This window comes from Echeneis naucrates, chromosome 2, assembly GCF_900963305.1.
Source record: "Echeneis naucrates chromosome 2, fEcheNa1.1, whole genome shotgun sequence".
NCBI lineage: Eukaryota > Metazoa > Chordata > Actinopteri > Carangiformes > Echeneidae > Echeneis > Echeneis naucrates.
Window position 1 is genome coordinate 8,353,534 of NC_042512.1, and position 14,652 is coordinate 8,368,185.

At 41.3% G+C, this 14,652-nt stretch overlaps 1 long non-coding RNA gene and 5 other non-coding genes across 7 annotated transcripts; 3 read left to right on the plus strand and 3 right to left on the minus strand.

Annotated features, from left to right (window-relative positions):
* Nucleotides 1-3,875: 3,875 nt before the first annotated feature.
* Nucleotides 3,876-3,949, plus strand: trnat-agu (transfer RNA threonine (anticodon AGU)). The gene has a single exon. It is a non-coding gene; the product is annotated as a tRNA-Thr (tRNA).
* Nucleotides 3,950-4,866: 917 nt separating this feature from the next.
* trnai-aau (transfer RNA isoleucine (anticodon AAU)) lies at nt 4,867-4,940 on the minus strand. Its single transcript has one exon. It is a non-coding gene; the product is annotated as a tRNA-Ile (tRNA).
* A 616-nt stretch (nt 4,941-5,556) lies between these two features.
* On the minus strand, nt 5,557-5,650 carry trnai-uau (transfer RNA isoleucine (anticodon UAU)). The gene is made up of 2 exons: nt 5,613-5,650; nt 5,557-5,592 (listed from the first exon to the last, which is right to left on the minus strand). It is a non-coding gene; the product is annotated as a tRNA-Ile (tRNA).
* Nucleotides 5,651-5,986: 336 nt separating this feature from the next.
* On the minus strand, nt 5,987-6,058 carry trnaa-ugc (transfer RNA alanine (anticodon UGC)). Its single transcript has one exon. It is a non-coding gene; the product is annotated as a tRNA-Ala (tRNA).
* Nucleotides 6,059-6,799: 741 nt separating this feature from the next.
* Nucleotides 6,800-6,873, plus strand: trnan-guu (transfer RNA asparagine (anticodon GUU)). The gene has a single exon. It is a non-coding gene; the product is annotated as a tRNA-Asn (tRNA).
* A 5,000-nt stretch (nt 6,874-11,873) lies between these two features.
* LOC115056132 (uncharacterized) lies at nt 11,874-13,190 on the plus strand. 2 transcript variants are annotated; one of them, XR_003841768.1, is made up of 3 exons: nt 11,874-11,935; nt 12,617-13,018; nt 13,139-13,190. It is a non-coding gene; the product is annotated as an uncharacterized LOC115056132 (long non-coding RNA). The 2 variants fall into 2 exon arrangements; XR_003841769.1 differs by lacking the exon at nt 11,874-11,935 and adding an exon at nt 11,993-12,115.
* Nucleotides 13,191-14,652: the final 1,462 nt, after the last annotated feature.

Here is a 14,652-nt window from a genome sequence, read left to right on the forward strand (position 1 = left end):
AAAGATGAGAGTCAAGCAAATATCAACCTTTTTTGTGCCTCTTATTTAAATTTTTTACAAAACCCCTTTTTCTGGTATATATGTCACTGACCCAAACACAAATGAATGAGGACAAAAAACAGCAAAGCAAAAGTAAAAAAAAAAGACCAAATATGTTAGTTTACTTTAGGTCAACCAGCAAAGATCCTGCAGTCAGCCGCTTCGGTCTTTCTCTTTATAGTCGTCACAACCAAACGGTTTCTCTTCTGTATTGACCTCCATGTATACTTTAAGGCTTTTCTCTGGTTTAAATCTTTTCCCATAAACATCACAGCTGAAGTGTTTCACTTGTGTGTGGATCTTCATGTGTCGTTTAACTTCATTCTTTAGTTTAAATTTTTTCCCACAAACATCACAACCGAAGGGTCTCTCTTCTGTATGGACTGCCATGTGTGGTTTAATGTTTCTCTTTAGTTTAAAGCTTTTCCCACAAACATCACAGCTGAAGGGTTTCACTTCTGTATGGACTGCCATGTGTTTGTTAAGGGTATCCTTTAGTTTAAATCTTTTCCCACAAACATCACAGCTGAAGGGTTTCACTTCTGTATGGACTACCATGTGTTTGTTAAGGGTATCCTTTAGTTTAAATCTTTTCCCACAAACATCACAGCTGAAGGGTCTCTCATCTGTGTGGACTGCCATATGTGGTTTAAGCATTCTCTTTAGTTTAAATCTTTTCCCACAAACATCACAGCTGAAGGGTCTCTCTTCTGTATGGACCGTCATGTGTCTGTTAAGGGCTGCCTTTAGTTTAAATCTTTTCCCACAAACATCACAGCTGAAGGGTCTCTCTTTTGTGTGGACCTTCATGTGTTTGTTCAGGATTTTCTTTAATGAAAATCTTTTCCCACAAACATCACAGCGGAAGGGTTTCTCTCTTGTATGTACTACCATGTGTGATTTAAGATAAGCTTGTCGCTTAAACCTTTTGTAATAAAATGAGCAGCCAAACAGTCTCTCTACTGAGTGAACTTGCATATGCTGTTTCTCCCCTGTGTGGGTCTTCATGTGAATCTTCAGATCCCACTTTTTTTTAAACATTTCCCCACACTCAGAGCAGCTGATGGGTTTTTCATTACTGTCACATTTTCTAACATTTGCATCACCTTCATGTATTTTCACATCTAACTGGGCCACTCTGGTTTCATTAGAATCATTCTCACTGATTTCAGTATCAGAGGAGTCTGAGACCTCTTCCTCTGGATCTGGATCTGGTTGAAGAGGACTCTGTGGATCACAGCTCCAGGCCGGTTCATTCATCTCTTCATCCTCACTCTTCACCTGAAACGGCCTCACAGGGTTCCTGGTCTCCTCCAGTCCTGGTACCTGGTCCTCCTCCTGTTCCTGTTTAAGGACTGGACTCTCTGAATCCTCCGGATCCGGACTGGAGGTGAACTCAGTAGGAACCTCTTTTTTCACCATCAGCTGCTGAACATCTGGAGGAAACGATTCAATAATGAATCCTCTTTATTAGCTACAATATGAACACAGTTATTCCTCCAGCTGCTTCATTCTACATCTGCCAAATACAGTCCTCAGCCTTTCTCACTCATAAAAACAACCGACCCGTTTTGTGGATCAGGACTCGGGGCTGCAGCAGCTCCAGCTGGCTCCTCTGCCGGTCGATCTCCTGCCTGAAGCCCGAAGCCTCCTCCTCATATCCGGCTACCATTCTGTCCACGGCCGCTAAGATCTCCCGGGAGGCGGCGGCGAGTCTGTCGGTGACAAAACCCTGCAGGACTTCTGCTGTGGACATTTTACCTCCTTCACTTTCCAGCTGAGGGACAAAAGACCGTCAGTCCGGTTTGTGTGCAGCAAATATACGGATATTATCAGTATGAGACACTTTATCAAAACATTTCCTATATTATTTTTTTAAACATTGATTCAATGTGGTCCTTAACCTGCAATATGCCCTTTAAGGTAACATTTGTGACTTTCTAACTACTTTCTTAACCCTCCACCCTCCATATCATTGATAAAATTTGCTGACTTGTGATTGACCTCTGAAATCACCAACATTACCCCAACAAAAAGCACTTACTGCTCTCAGAACACAAGTCTGTGCTTCAGTTGGGGAAACGTTGGTGACAAATGCACTAATTCAGCTGAAGAAATGTATTCATTTTTGTCCAAATTCCATCCAGGACAACCCCAAAGAGAAGCACTTGTACAAAAGGAAGTCTTCCATCTTTTTATTTGAAATGATCATTGTTGCATTCTAAGAAGAAGTTGTTGTCTTTGTCAGTCAGCACTGCTCCAACAAGTAGCACTTACAGAATTCAACAGTCAAGTCAGTGCTCAAGTTAAGGTAACATTTGTGACTTTCAGACTACTTTCTCAACCCCCAATTGATAAAATTATAAAACTTGTTGTCCTGGTGATTGAATAAAAGACAGAATTGCATTCCTCATTTTTTTTGTCCAATTTCCATCCAGGACAACCCCAAAGAGAAGCACTTATGCACAAAGACTTCATGAGTGTCTCTGATTGGAGTGATCCGAGTTAGATCTGAAGAAAACATGGCTCCAAGACTTATTGTTGTTTTTGTCAATTAACACTGAAAGTGGAAAAAGACAGCAATTGAATTGACTAAGTCCCATTAAGCTTTCATTTTTACCTCACTTAGGATCTTCTCCTCAAGAGTCTTTGCATTAACTTCCCAGTCGTGTCCAATGGACTCCCTTTCAGGCTTTTACCTGAATTTATCTTATACCTGAATGAAACCACTCCCACAGCTGCCTGCCTACTTTGTTTGGGCGGTTTCAATGGTCTTGGTAATGGTTTGTAATGAAGAACACATTTAGTCCATCAGGAACAGACAACGATCCTCTTAAATTCATGAGGACCATTAGCATATGGTGAGAGGACTGTTAACTGCAGTGATTAGGGATTAGGGTTGTGTTGTTGTAGCTGATCTGAAGAAATCTATTTAAAATTGCAAATCATCATCATTTTTTACTGAATTTCTGAGCAGGACAATCCCAAAGAGAAGGATTTATGCAGAAAGGAATAACTGTAGCATATCTGAGTTAGAGCCTCAGATATGGCTTGCTGTTGTTTTTGTCAGTCAACAAGTAGCTGAGCTGTGTAGTTGTGTTGTGCTACACACCAAACATGTCCAGAAAAGACAGACTGTTCTGTGTATTTCCCTGAAGAGTTGCCAGACTGTGTTCACACCATGATTCCTGCCATCACAGTTCACCTTTTGTGTCTTACTTTTGTTATCCTTTCCAAAATTTTATTTGATGGCACAGAGTGACACGAGGCACTAATAAAAAAAGAAGGGGGGCCTGAAAGTGTGAGTTGGTTCCCATCGTTCATATTAAAGAGCCGTTCAAGAGACTCTCTGTGATCAGGTTAGGGTTAGCTGTCATGTTTCTAAAAGCATGTCTGAGGAAACAAAGCGTCAACAAGTGTTCAAGGCTTTTGATGGTGTAGTGGTGGTCAGTCATCATTGGTGGTTCGTCTGTAGAATTCTCACTGGCAATATAACACTAAGGGCTCGTCCGCGATTTGAGCCAAGGACCGTTCACACCCGAAGCAAGAATCATACCCCTAGTCCAACGAGCCATTAGCTGCAATGACATAAAGCACGCAGGCTTTAGTGTTTTAAGTCCTAACTCCTTTATTATGAAACAGTCAAAGTTTCAGAGACCAGAATGCCCTTTAGTGCAGGGGCATTACAGGGCCTGTACATCTGAACAGGAAAAGGTCAGATCCTGATATAATCTTGTGAATCCACAAGTATGCCTTTCTTTGTTTGTGTACAAACATACGTTGGTAATACGTTGAGGGTATTTTAAGATCCAAAATACATCCTGTCTTATCAGTGTGGTGCTGTGGCTTAGTTGGTCAAAGCGCCTGTCTAGTAAACAGGAGATCCTGGGTTCAAATCCCAGCAGTGCCTCATTGATCAAGTCTAAGGTTGTTAAACTAAATTAACTGTCACAGTCTTCATGTCTCTCTTTGGAGCATCCTCAAGTTTTGTGGAAGAAGTGAAACCAAACCAGATACTATCCAACAAAAACAGCTGAGTACAGTGCTGTGGATTTGAGCCGGTAACAGGCTGAATGATCTCAATGCAGATAAAGGTTGTGTATGTTGGCTGGTTAAAGCAGCCTGTGTTTAAATCCCAGCAGTTCCTTGTTGCTAAAGTCAGATGTTGTAGAAAAAAACTACTTTTGGGTTTTCATCAGCTGTAGGTTACAACATGATAAGCACATGATAAGCACTTCCTGTGCAAAAGGCCACTCAAGGCAGAGCAGTCTAGACCTGCTCTATATATACTTGACGTAACTTCATGATAATGTTTTGACGTGAGTTTAAAAAAAGAGGCCAAAACATTAGGAGTTTGCCTTTAAGTGGACTTCAATGGCTGCTGTTTTGTTATCACATGTACACTTGTGTTCACTTTGGTAATTTGGTAGGATGACTGCACAGGATAAATTGCTCCAAGCTGAGTGGATAGTTGAGAGATCAGGGTGTTGCGCAAGATAAGTACTTCCTGTGCTTCATTATCAACGCTGAAGATGACTGGGATTGAACGCAGGGCCTCATACATGCAAAGCATGCACTCTACCACTGAACTACATCCCCTGCATGGTGCACAATGCCAGCTGGAAACTAATCACTAAACTGTTACAAAGGAAATGATCAATATGCAGTCTTTGCTCTGATCATTGTAACTTTGTGTTATTGTTGTATCTGATAAGTTAAGCTGCACTTCTAATGACCACCAGGGGGCAGTTCCACTGGTTGGAAAAAGACTTCAGACTGCATTGAAGTGTATGGAGAGAACAACACCAAGTTCTGAGATGCTGCTTGTGGCCAGTATGGGGATTGAACCCATGACCTTGGCGTTATTAGCACCACGCTCTAACCAGCTGAGCTAACCGGCCTCCCACATCTAGCTCTTCCACAAAACGTCAGGATGTTCCAAAGGGAGACATGAAGACTCTGCAGTTACCTGATTGGTCAGAGACTTTTAATGGAACTCCTGCTGGTGCAGGACAACTATTCACTGCTTTTTTTCCAAAGCTTAGCTTGCATGCCAGCCCAGGGGAATTAGCTCAAATAGTAGAGCGCTCGCTTAGCATGTGAGAGGTTGTGGGGCTCATCTGCATAGCAGTGAAAATTAGTTCCAGTTGTTGCTTCTTTTCTTTTCTTTTTCTTTTTTCTTTTCTTCTTACTTATTTTGGCCTTCTCTTGTTGCTGTAACCACGGATACAGTACATCCAGATAACCTTTGAATTAACCTTAAACAGGTTTCAAGGATATTTAGCGATAGTTCAAGATGGATCTAAAGTCTGACGTTTAAGATTATTCAGCCAAGAACAGCAGGCTGCAACATGGACAGACCAAAGTGAGGTGAATGTGCACTTTACGGTGGAGGTCATGAGAAAAATTGGGAGGAGTCTTTGATGTCATGGTGGCATGACAGAATCTTTTTTTTTTTTTTTTTGCACCAGAGGTGCTTCAAAAAGATACCTACTTTCTTCCAAAAGCTCAATCAGCTGCTCCAGGTGAGGCTTGAACTCACAACCTCGGCATCACTCTGCAGGTTACTGTCATATAAGTACCGCGCGCTAACCGATTGTGCCACTGGAGCCTGTGATGCCTCCGTCCTGACACGTTCTGTGAAACAAACTCTTCCACCAGAAATGGCTCAGTTGGGAGAACGTTGGACTGAAAATCTGAAGGTCCCTGTAAACAGCCCTTTTTATGTGGACATGCACAGAGCCTGCTGAGGAAAGCCTGGGTGGACAAACCAAGTTGATAACCACCATTGTGATACTTGTTATCTCTGGTTGGAGCTTTCGACTTTGTCGAGCCAGCTCACCCAAACAAAGCCCGGCTCTGTTGAGCTTCCTTCATCAGATACCCCTCTGCTCTCATCGTAAAAATCTAAGTTTTAGACAAGATAAGGACTTCCTGTGTTCCATGCTGGAGATGCCGGGGATTGAACCCGGGGCCTCATACATGCAAAGCATGCGCTCTCCCACTGAGCTACATCCCCTGCATGGTGTGATAGCTTTAGCAGTTTTTTTTCCCAGACTATAGGAAGAAGAGGAGACAGCGATCCAGAAGAAACGATAGCGACACACTTTTAGTTCCACTTTCGGGGGAGAACTGCAACACTGCAACAGTGTTTCTGCAAAAAAGGCAAGAGAAGAAGCCTGACAAAAAATTTCAGATCATGGAAATTGACATAGAACAAACTAGCTCACCTTCAAAAATGAGTCTTTGTGTTTCTCTCACAGGTGGGAGGATGCATCTCTGCCTCCCCTGCCGTGAGACTTCTCCTCAGCACAGCATGAGCCACAAAACTACCATTGCTCTTGCTTCAGTTGCCAAGATACTGCAACTAACAACCAGACAGTAAACCTCACACAGCTCCATAGTGTAACAGTTAAGGTTATTCTCAATCCCTCTCACACTAAATCAGATGGCAGAGATTCCACTGAGAGCTGAACTCAGATCAGTGGATTCAAAGTACACAGTCCACAGAAAGTCTGACTTCCTGCCTCCCTCATGTAAAGACAGAACAGTCAGTGAGTGTCCCTCACCTGTCTCTGTAACACAATTATCAATGTGTTTGGCAACACCAGAGGAAGGTTAGTCTTTTCTCTACATTATTCACAGTAATGGAACTTTTTTGTCTGCATCCATCCAAAGGGAAGGTTCAGGATCACAAAGGAAGCAACATTTAGGATAATTATAGCTGGAACAGCAGGCTGTAACAGGAACTCATCATCATGTCTCTGTGGCGCAATCGGTCAGCGCGTTCGGCTGTTAACCGAAAGGATGGTGGTTTGAGCCCACCCAGGGACGATCTTTGTTTAATTCACTGGTATTATAGTTCACACATGGAAGACCAGAGGATTTTTAAGTTGATGCTCAGTTATCTCCATCTAGTGGACAGATGGTAGACGTTGATTCCTGAAAAGAGGAAGTGACTTTTCCTCAGATCAAACTGTTGAAGGAGAACGAGCAGCTTCTTCTCTTCACATGTTTCCTCACTGACTCAAATAGATGGAGAATGTCATTTATCTCTTCCTCCAGTAATGTGTACAGTTGTCACTGTGCTCAGTGACTCAGTGATGCTGTTGGATGCTTATCGGGCCGCCGTTCTTAAAGTGTGGGCTCCACCCCACTGGTGGGGAACAGAGACATGACAGGTGGGGCGTGACAAACTGGAGGAAATGTTCCTTTTCATTCTGATCTTTGTTAAAGCCTTTCTTTATGAACAACAAAGCTCATACATTGAAAACAGCCACACACAAACAAAGTAATCATTAACAGCCTGCATGGAGTCTAAATGAAAAGAACATCAGATGGAGACTTTTCATTTGAAAATTTAAAGACGGGCGTATTTTTCCGTATTTTTCCAGCATACAATGGAAAACGCCATAGACCGGCTAACGGGATTAGCATCAGTACCGCGATCATTTTAAAGCGTCACTGAACTTATTCCATCTCAAACATGGCAGTAATACTTCGGGGAGAGCCGATACCAAAGTAACATGGGACAAATATAACACTCCTAATCGGATAAATGTAGACGCCACACTTCCACGAAGTAATATAAAAAATTGTTTTTGAGACCGAAAAGTAAATTTGTCTGAGCTGTGAACCTTTAGATTTAAACATTGTGATTATCATTTCCTGTGTCATATCTGTAATAAAAAAAAAAAAAAATAAAAAAAATGTAAGCAATTCCAGTTCACAATTTGATTGTGTTACTTTCCGGGCGGAAAGACACACTTTAAGAATGGCGGCCAGAAAAGCATTTAACAGAATCACAGTGAAAATTGTACACGTTAATGGAGAAAGTAACTTTCTGCATGTTTTTCTGATAAACAATGCTGATGAAGTTAAACTCATGTGTCATGATAAGACATCCAGTGTGTCAGAATAGCAGGTTTCGATCCATCGACCTCTGGGTTATGGGCCCAGCACGCTTCCGCTGCGCCACTCTGCTCACAGCTAGGTGTGCATGCAGTCTCTTCTGGATCTGTGGGTTATATATAATTAAAAGAAAAGAAAAATCTTCTTTAATACGTTTGTCCTTTTCTGTTTGATCCCCAACAGTGCTCATCAGTTTAATATATAGAAAACCTAAAGTAGGATTTGATTCCATAACAGCAGGACAAAGTGTGTCATTAATCTTCTGGATTCTACAGACTGAGTTCATGTTCTGATAGATTTATTTTACAGCTGTAGTAACAATAAATCTCCAGCAGGTGGAAGTATTGCTGCTCAGATGTCATGTACACTGTTGGACACACAATACTCACAGAGGACTTTATTGTGCTGCAGTGAGATGTATAAAAAGCTCCAGTTCTACAGTCAGAAGATGTCCAGTCTGAAGGTGGATGAGTTCTGACTGCAGAAGAAAGTTTCAGAGCGTCTTCCAATGGCTGATTATTGATCTGTGATCAGGTTATGAGCTATAAACACTGATCATCTTCAGGTTGGTACAACAATCAATCAAATATGCTGCTTTCTGGGTCTTAACATTAATAATAAGAACAAGTGATTACAAAATATGTTGTTTGTGACATTCACATTAGAATTCCAAACAATATGTAAACTCCATGTCTGAATAGAGGTGGATGTGTGAACGTGTGTTAGAATCAGAGAGAATTTACACTCATTCAACTCAAATCCAGGAACACCCCAAACTGACTATTAGTCCTGTCTGAGAGTTTGTGTCAAGTTTCAGTCCAAAAGTAGAGAACAGGACAGTTGACTTGCTGTAAAATGTCTCCTGTTGATTCACGGTCACACAGCTGATCAGCTGACCGAGTCGACTTCCGGTCCTCTGAAGTGCAGAGAAATGAACTGATCTGTAGATACTGAGGAGACAGAACTTCACAACTCTGACAGAGAAGCTGCTGTTGTGTCTTTAAACTGGAAAAGCGATGTAACACATGTTATGTGATTCTTTATACTTGTTTATTTTTGGAAGTCATGTAAACCAGAGAGTGATCAAAGAACTGAGGTTCTACTAACTCCTCATTATTAACTAAAGCTGTGCCCCGTGTGAGGCTCCAACTCACGACCTTCAGATTATGAGACTGACGCGCTGCCTACTGCGCCAACAAGGCCTGAACGACCGAACGAGCCCAGACCTGTCGGCAGCACCCCGCACAACACGGGCTGAACCAGCCACACACCGGGCAGGCCGGTACATGATGCACACTGTGTTCTCATATGAAGCACGGGCGTTTTAGAAATGTTCAATTTCCTCCTTTTTTTTTTTTTTTTCAGGGAGAACATACAAGCAGCATCTGCAAATGCAAATCTCACACAGAGCAATGTAGAACACTGTTTCTGATCTGCGTCTTTGCTTTCTTCTGTTCACACAGTACCTTGGAATATGAAAGACCATATTTTATATATTAATGTATATATTATAGAGTACAGAGTACAGCTGTGGACTGAAACAGGCTGAATGATAAAGGTTGTGTATGTCAGCTGCTTCCTTGTTGCTAAAGTCACGTGTCCCCCGGCCCCTCCCCCCTGTGTTCTGTCCCAGTGGGCGTGTCCTCTCTCCTAATGAGGCACACCTGTCCTGCATTTCCCGCCAATCAGCCCTCCTCGGACTTCTCTTCAGTGCCGGAGTGTCCTGCTTCTTCTTATTGTTCCTGCTGCTCTTGTTAACTGTTTTTGTTTATGTTTTATTTCTTATTGTTATCGTCGTGTCTTTTCTCTGCCTCCGTTCATGTTCTCCGGTGTCTCTAAGTCAGTCTGTCTCATGGTTCCGGTTTTGTTCAGTCTCGCCTTTTGTTTTCTCTCTCTGTTGTTACGTTGTTAGTTTTTCAGAAAGTCCAGCTCAGTCTGTGTTTCCTCTTTTTGTTGGACTTTTGTATCCCTACCGGACTATTTCTGTTGGACTCGGTTTTACCGGATCTGTTTCTCCATCTCCACCTCGCTGACTAACAGTACAACAACAAACCAAAAACAGGTTGGAGCGGTTTTAATGTTTCATACTTTGGACTCTGAAGTTATGAGGGTGTGACTTTTCCTCAGCTCAAACAGACACCAGGACTGATGAGGGAGAACAAGCAGCTTCTTCTCTTCACATGAAGCTGGAAAGTGTCAGAAAGTCTCCCTGAAGTGAGTTCAGCAGGTGAGAATCTGTAAATGTGTGAACAGGATCACTGTGATCACATTGTGTTGTTTCACTGTTTGACTGGACAGGAGAACTTTTCTGGATGCTGATTGGCTGCTTTCAGATGTGTACAAATAACATTAATAGTTTGAACAATAATTTGAGGATCGGTTGTATTAATGGCATTAATAGACTAAACAGAGCACTGATCCTCCGGTGTGAGTTGACAGAGGGTTATTTTTTTTTTTATTGTATTTTTTTTTGTTTGGTCTGCATTTTTCACAGGGTGTGTTACTTTTTGACAGTTTAGTGACAGAAGTGGTCTGATAGCTCAGATAATAATTGAGGTGTTGTCTTTGTCCTTAGATCAACGTCATTCATGATCACTGGCAATACCACGTCTTCCCTGAAGCTGTCTGAGAGATGAGAATCAGATCAGACAAGTCTGTACATATCTCATGACCATGATTACCGATCATACTGTACTAAGTCAGAAAAGTTATATAGTTTTATTTCTTTCTTTCTTTCTTTCTTTCTTTCTTTCTTTCTTTTAAAAAATGTATCTCTTATTTAATATTTTATTTTTATGATACTGATACTTACCATATCAGTCTTGTACAGCCAGGGGGAATATTTCACCTCTGATAGCCAAGCTGGGTCAAAGCCTTTTGCTGCAGGTCGCTGCTTGGACCCGGAGCAGGAGTTAAATAAATAAAATAGTCTAAATATTGTACTCCTCTGTGAAGATGACCCCTGATTATAATTTTTAATAACCTTATCTGTCAGTATTTTATCTGCACTTAGAGAACAGTTTCTTCACTTTTATTCTTATTCTAATATAAAGTAAGAGTCACTGAGTAAAGTCAAGAATTCAAAGCACCAGACTTATCCCAGATTTTATTTTTTTTTTTAAGATTTTTAAATGGTCATTCCAAATTAATCTAAAATGAAACAGAAATTTTATCAACCTTCATGGTGAGGGTTCACTTTATTTTCTTGTGGTCCAACTGGTGTGCTGGTGTTTCTGTTGCACAATGACAGAACTAACATGTCAGAACTGGTCTGAAACCTTGGATGAACTGAGCTGAGTGAATTGAACTTTACTGTTAATGGTACACTCTGAGTATTTCCAGATACAGTGAAGCCAGTGAAGGTTTAAGGCAGCACTCCTAGTTTTTAATGTTGGGAATTATTTGAGGCAAAACAGAAACCTTTGTTCTTTGGTCAATCAAGTAACATGAATTAAATTGCAGCATCCATCACCCCATCCTACAGTCAGATACCACCATCTAATGGTCAGAGAGAAGAAGCACCATCAGATCTAAGATACATTTCTCTGAAACTTGCAGATAACTGACAGATCAGACTGATTTGTGTATGAAGTTGTGGAGGCACAGTATTTAATTTGTCAAAGGAAACAAATGTTTAAGGTGCATTAAAAATTTTCGCCTTTAAATGTTACAAAACAAATATTTATCTGATTCAATTTAAAGTTTTAAATATAATGCAAATATAAAACATTGAATGCTGGGCTGAGCATTAATCTTGAGGGTCCTTTTCTCAATTTTCTGTCTGTGTTGTTTTCTCAGGTAAAGGCTGAACTTATCTTTGCTGTATGTATCCTGTGATGTCAATCCTGTTGTAATGAATCTTTTTGTTGTGTTTGTGTGAAGGTGGAGGCTCAGCTATGAATCAGTGTGAGGACAGAGAGGAGGGAGCCCCTCCCTCTAAAACCACTCTGTGTGGGGAACATGAGAGTCAGACCAAAGCTCAGAGGTGAGATGAGGATCTCTAACTGTCCATCTGTCAGAGCTCAGCACTCAGATCACTGCTCCATCATTATTCACTCTCACTGTCACTTTTTTTTTTTTTTTTTTACTCCTGAACTTTTTCTGAATCGTTTTTTATTTGTCCTTGTTTTTACACGGAGCTCAACCAACATTTGAAGATATTATTGTGAGTAATAATGATAATCATACTTTTTTTTTTTTTTTTTTCCCCCTCCCCTCTCCCTCTCTTCGGGCTTTTCCCTATTTGTGGTCACCACAGCAAGTCAGCTCTGTCACTTGTGTGATGAATTTGGCCACAATTTTTACACCTGATGTCTTTCCTGCCCCAACCCTCCCCATTTGTCTGGGGTTTGAACATGGGGTCTCTGCATGAAAAGCATGCAGCTGTACAACTGAGCTAGATCCCCAGATAATGATGATGATTAATATTAATTATTTGTCTTGCCCTTTTCAAATCAGGCCACAAAATGCTTCATGTGAGTTAATGAAAAATATCCAAAAAGTGTAAGTGATATGTTAATTTGATTAAAATTTAAAAACACCCTACAATAAAATATTCTGGATCATTTAGGCTATAAAAATGAAAATCAAACTCCTTAAAAACTGATCTTTTTCTGTTCAGTTTCTTGGTTGTTGATTATTTTAATGCCAACTTGGTTTCCACTAGTAACCAGAAGTCAAGACCAGATTCTCCTGAACTGAGCTGTGTGTCCATGAAGAGTGATGGGTCTATGGAGCGTCCTGTTACGTTTAAGGGACGACAACAGTCTGCTGTGTCCAGCTGTGTGTCCATGAAGAGTGATGGGTCTATGGAGCGTCCTATTACGTTTAAGGGACGACAACAGTCTGCTGTGTCCAGCTGTGTGTCCATGAAGAGTGATAGGTCTATGGAGCGTCCTATTACGTTTAAGGGACGACAACAGTCTGCTGTGTCCAGCTGTGTGTCCATGAAGAGTGATCGGTCTATGCATAGACCGATTACATTTAACGGAGGAAAACAGTCTGCTGTGTCCAGAAGTGTTTACATGAAGAGTGATCGGTCTATGGATGACTTTATCAAAGAAAAAAGGTAAAAGCTGATCATTTGTTGTTGTTTGACTCCTTAAAGGTATCAAAGCTTGTCTATCAGTTTCTCTGGTGTTCATAGAAAACTCATGGAACAAACTGTGTGTTTGTCTTTTCTCCTCAGAGTTCAGTCTGACAAACATCATCACACAGACCTGGACTCCATATTTATGGTGTGTAAATGTTCATCCAGTGACTACAACAGACACCAACAAAGACTTGAGTTTGAAGCTGCACTCTTTAGACCAGTAGAGCTTTACTCTGTGACAGACAGGAGTTGAATTGGGATTGAACAGGTTTGGGGTGGGAGAGAGTGGGAGAGGACTGGGAGTTGTAGTTCACCACAGAGCAATAATCCATCAGTCTCAACAGATATGTTCTGTATGAATATGGACTGTTGGAGACTTAGAAAACATTTCTGCTCCTTCTTGTTCCTCTACAATGAAAAAGTTTGAGTTGTTTTCCAGATAATTTCAGCTGTGACTTAATAACAAAGACCAAAGTTAATCAGATTCAGTCCTGGACCTCCATGGACTCTGTCTCTACAGGGTTTAAAGATGGAATAATTCATCAGTGAACTAGTTCAGGTGGTCTGATCCATCTTCAGCCACAGTCACAGTTAATACCCTGAATTTTCACTTCCTAAGTTGATGTGTTGAAGGGCTGTATCAGTTTGGTCTTCATGTGATGATCAGGATCTCTGTGTTGTCAGAATCTAAAGTCAAACTTAGTAAGTTACACCAGTGAAGTTAGTTTAGTGAAGTCAGCAGGTCTGAATCTTTCTGTGTAGCTCTGGAAAGAGACGTGGCAGCAGATGATACAGCAGCAGCTAAAGTTGAACTCTGCTGACTGATGATCTGATGCTTTGATCCATCAGTTTATACTGAGAGTGAACTTTACACAGGATGTTATTGTGTTCCAGCTGCTGGAGGAGAACATCGCCTGTTTTGTGAAGAACGAGCTGAAGAAAATGAAAAGGAGTCTGAGTCCAGATTACCCACAATTCATGAAGAATGAGGATGATGAGGTGGATGAAGACCAGAGGAGGAGCAGAGAGGCATTTCTGAAGATCACAGTGAACTTCCTGAGGAGGTTGAAGCAGGAGGAGCTGGCTGACTGTCTGCAGAGCAGTAAGAGAATTTAACATGATGGATCAATTAGACATTTACTGGGAGAAATATGATCATATTCTTATTCCTTATGAGAAGAATACATAACCCTAGTAGTTAAAGTTTTTAATCTTTTTTTTGTGTTTGTTTATTCAGAAAGTCATGCTTCAGTTTGTCGGCATAAACTCAAATCTGCCCTAAAGAAGAAGTTCCAGTGTGTGTTTGAGGGGATCTCTAAAGCAGGAAACCCAACCCTTCTGAATCAGATCTACACAGAGCTCTACATCACAGAGGGAGGGACTGGAGAGGTCAATGAGGAACATGAGGTCAGACAGATTGAAACAGCATCCAGGAAACAGGACAGAGCAGAAACAAGCATCAGACAAGAAGACATCTTTAAACCCCCACCTGGAAGAGACCAACCAATCAGAACAGTGATGACAAAGGGAGTGGCTGGCATTGGGAAAACCGTCTTAACACAGAAGTTCACTCTGGACTGGGCTGAAGACAAAGCCAACCAGGACATAGA